The sequence below is a fragment of the Crocodylus porosus genome, unplaced genomic scaffold (genome assembly GCF_001723895.1).
Source record: "Crocodylus porosus isolate Cpor-Errol unplaced genomic scaffold, CroPor_comp1, whole genome shotgun sequence".
NCBI classification, from domain to species: domain Eukaryota; kingdom Metazoa; phylum Chordata; order Crocodylia; family Crocodylidae; genus Crocodylus; species Crocodylus porosus.
The window spans coordinates 3,898,515-3,902,806 of record NW_017728929.1 but is presented as its reverse complement, the minus strand read 5'-3'; the positions used below and the strand labels follow the sequence as shown (position 1 = coordinate 3,902,806).

The 4,292-nt window shown below is 52.1% G+C and overlaps 1 protein-coding gene across 1 annotated transcript in view; it reads right to left on the bottom strand.

The window, feature by feature from the left end:
* KLHL24 (kelch like family member 24) overlaps nucleotides 1–1,663 on the bottom strand; it is a 27,502-nt gene extending 25,839 nt beyond the window's left edge. Inside the window, exon 1 of the mRNA XM_019542934.1 lies at nucleotides 1,597–1,663. The gene's annotated coding sequence lies outside the window, so the exon portion shown is untranslated. The remainder of the gene's footprint in view (nucleotides 1–1,596) is intronic.
* Between the last annotated feature and the right edge of the window lie 2,629 nt (nucleotides 1,664–4,292).

Below are 4,292 nucleotides of genomic sequence, written 5' to 3'. Positions count from 1 at the left end.
AGAGATAGGCTAGGAAAAACACAGTTAAAAGCCTATTGGCCACATCCAGATGAGTGGCTGTGCAGCATATGGTGCTGCGGACATGTCAACACCACCATTTACCACACCTTCAGCTTCTCTCTGTCCTGCAAGGGAGCAGCGCAGGGGCGCAGAGCAGACACAGGGCAGCCCGGTGTGGCGCAGACTCCAGGTGGCTGCAGCGAGAACTGCCCTGTGGAGGGGGAGGAGCCGCTTTCCTCCCACACCAAGCAAGTTTCTGCCTGGTGCAGCTGCTGCTCAGCCTGGACAGAAAAGGCACAGTAAGGGCTGGGTCAAGGCTGTGCGGCGCAGGTCCCCGCTGGTACCACAGGGCTGGGAGCAGCAGCAGTGGCAACTGGAAGACGCCATCGCCGTCTGAGCTGCCTAGAAAGGCAGTCCAGCTGTGGAGCCGCCCCAGCCCCACTCTGTGCCTCGGGGGCAGCAGGACACACCATGGCTAGGTGGGACCAAGGGGCCTGCCGTAATCTAGACAAAACCCACCTGTGGGCTGGATCCGATCTGTATTTTGCCCACTCCTGGTCTACAAGGTGAAGTCTGGCAGAAGGTGGCACAGACTTTCAGGATAATGGGGCTAAGGACCTCTCTAGGCTGCGAAGGTCGGCCAATGCAGGGTGAGGGCTGAGCTGCACTTTCACAGTGGCCCACCTGGGATTCCCTGAAACCAGCTAAGCAAAAACAGGTGAGGCACCAAGGGACCTCAACCAGGTCTCCAGCTGCTTTAGAAAGTCTCTCTCGTGCAGACAGCTCCTCAGGCCTGGGCAAGACCAGTCTGGGCCCTGCCTGGAGCCAAGTCACAGGACACCGCACCTCCCGGGGTGTCACAGCACAGCCAAAGGCCCTAGACAGCCCGCATCTGCGGGATCCCCTCGACCCCGCCCACGTCCAGGAGGGCCTGCACAGTCCCTCCCCCCGCGGCAGCTGGCAGCAGGGACAAAGAGCGAGCGGGAGTGCGCATGCGCACCCAGCCCACGGCCCCAGCTCGGCATTAACGGACACGGCCGCCCCAGGCGCATGCGCGCGTCCTCCAGCTCACCTTCACCCGGGGCAGCACCAGCCGCGCCCCCTCGGCATATCTCATCCAGTCAGCGAGGAGAACACGCGGCCCAAGTCCCACCCATCCGCGCGCACGGAGCCAATCGCCACGGAGGCAGCCCCCGCCCATAAACACTGTTGTCAGGTTGGGGCATCGAGGAAGAACTGGACCAGTTACGAAATGCCGGGGGGGTCCGGAACTATCGGTGCCCTCCCCGCAGCGGCTTGGTGCGGCCAGAGCTGGAGGCGGCGGGGACCGTTACTGCCCCGCGCCTTTCTCCCCACCAACACACACCGCGGGGGGCAGCCGGCAGGTCCGTGACGCCGCGAGCCCAGGGCCCAGGACACCGGCTGCCGGCCGCGCTGCTCGCTGCAGGCACACGGAGCCCAGCCCCGGCCCCGGGCTCCTCTGGCGCCGGTAGCGGCGCGCCCCGCACAGCCCGGCGGAACGGAGCCGCAGAGAGGAGACCTCCGGCCGCAGCGCTCCGCGGGAAGATGCCCCCGCCCGGCCCGGCGCGCACTTACCTGCCCCCGTCCCCGCGCTCCCTGCTCCTGCACGACTCACAACAAAGGAACCCCCCAAGCGACATGTGACCTGCTCGAGCCAAAACACGTGACGTCACGGAGCCGCCAGCCAATGAGCGCCGGCTTTGCGCGTGCGCCTGGGAGCTGTAGTTGCTGGGGGCCTCGCGCGGAAGGGTGGGGCGTTGTGCGACGTCGTCACCGACCGGCCCCGCCGCGTGGCTCTGGTTGCTCCGCTCGCGCCGCCCCCGATGGGAAAGGGTGGGCAGATGCCCCGAGGCCCGCTGCAGAGGGGCAGCCACGGGCGGACGCATCACGCCGCGGCCCGGAAGCGCTAGTAGGAACCAACAGCCGGAGGGGGCCGTTGTTTCTCTATAAGGCTCGGGGGAGGCAGGGGCCCATCCAGTTTTCCAAGGGCGGCCGCCGTGCGAGGCGCTACATCTAACACAACACCGATTTTCCTCTAGTTAAAACGAAACGAGAAGCTTTAGCAATGAGCCAGGGGCCTAGGGCTGGATGACTCTAAGAAGCTGAAACATGTCTATCTTTATTGCAGTGAGTTGAAAGAAGCAGTCTGTGGCATGAATGACAGGTGCCCCCTAGGGCTGGCGGGGCACAGCGACCACCCACAAATGTGGAGAAATCATTGAGGATACATAAGCCAAGTAAAACAATGGAAAGACTATTTCAAAGAGCTGTACAATGTGTAAAATGCAGCTGGTGAGGTCTCAATACAAAAGAAAGCAGACACCATAGACAAGGAAGTAAAGATCTCAAAGAAACCTTTAAAAATGGTGCTGGAAAATGACAATGCAACTGCAGAGCTGCTGTGAACGTGAGGGACATGTGACGAAGTCAATGCAGATGCTGTTCATCAATATTTACAAACAACGAACAAGCACAGAGTGAATAGAAGAAAGCAATAATAGCTCTGATCCATACAACATGAAATTAGGGGACCAAACTATAGAGGAATTAACTTTTTGAGAGCATTCACTAGGACACTTCAGAGGCAAATAAAAAGATGTGCAATGGCAGTGATAGAAGAATAGGCTGGATTTAGACTTGGATGAAGTGTACATCTGCAACTCCACTCCTACCCCTTGGTGACAGTGTCTCCCTTAACAGCTGTGAAAATACACCAGTATGAGGCAACCATTGTGCATCTGTCTGTCTTTGCCATTTAGTTTCTCTGTCTTCCATTCAGGAATTCCAAATACGCACTTCACTTTCATTTTGCCACTACTTAGGGTATAGGTGAACAGGTACTTTCTCCCATCCAAGTGACCAGTAAGCGGCTTTAAAGTTAGGGAAGGAAGAGGATAAACTAGGTTTTCCAGAATGACAAGAAGAGTCTCCCCAAGTTTGACTTCAAATTTGAGAATTCTGATATCCGACAGTGCACTGTAAGAAAACTCTCAGTGCATACGGCCCAGCAGTAGGACAAAGAACTATGGCACTCCAAAGCACTCCACCCAGAGTGCTGCATGCTTATTATGAAACGAGTGACTGCCATGTAGATACATTGATATGGAGGGAACTAAGCCATAACTAGCTATTTGGAGGCACTTCTTTTAGAATACTTATTCCACAGCAGTTTGTATGCAAAGATTTAAGTCAGACTAACCCCTCGCCTTAGATAAATAACCCCTTCCAGCACTTCCTTTGCTGAATCAGGGCCTTAACCCAGGTGATTCCTGGATCTATAACGGATCTAAAATATTTCAAAGGGAAACAGCACTTTATTTCACTAACGAAAGTGCTGAACTTCCTTCAGAGCAGAGTGCCAGACCCTAGTCATTTCTGGTCGTTGCTCCTGAATAAAGCCTTGTAATATGAAGAAAAGAAAGAAAATGGAAGCTAGACTGATCCTAGAAAAACACATTCAACGAAGGTGGGAATTTTGCGGGCTCAAAAGCTGTAACTAAGTCACTGCATGTTGCCCATAATACAAATAACAGTGGAATTTTTTACTCTGGTTTTACTCTTTCTTATTTCTTCAATTAAAAAACAACCTCAGGCAAAAAACCTGGTAAAGTGAGGATTAAGAAATGCTACTTTGTATTTAAAACTGTAAGACATGGGGGCTTTTTGTAATATAAATGTCATAGATATTTTGTTAGATCTTTCAAAAGAGATGGATGGCACAAAATGCCATCATGACAAAAGGACTTAGCCTTTTTATCATGTTTTATATATGGAGAAAAAAAAAGAATTTTTAGCAGTTTTAAAAGGAGAGGGGAAGTGAAATGAGGAACAGGTCATTGTTGCAGACAGGAAGCAATAGAAAGGCAAATACATGGCTTGGCTATATTTCATTTAGATCCTTTTTATGTGTTTCTTGTGTACATAAAATATTTTTCTAACAAAATGATAACAGAATTTTAATAATATCTGTCTCTTTCCAGATGGTGAAGGGTGGGAATAAACTGAGGCTTTTCAGTTTCTCTTGACAGGTGAGTCTCAAGGAAATAGAAGTTCCTCTAGAAAATGTAATATAAACAAATGTAAACAAAATGTTGAAAAAAACAAGAAAAAAACACCTTTCTACTTTTTAGTGAGGGAAATATACTGGTTTGACTTTTTAGATCAACTTAGGTTGGGAGCAGCATTTTTATCAGCATTTTTAATCACAGAATCAATGAGTCGGAAGGGACCCAGACAGATCATCTAGTCTGACCCGCTGCCATGGGCAGGAA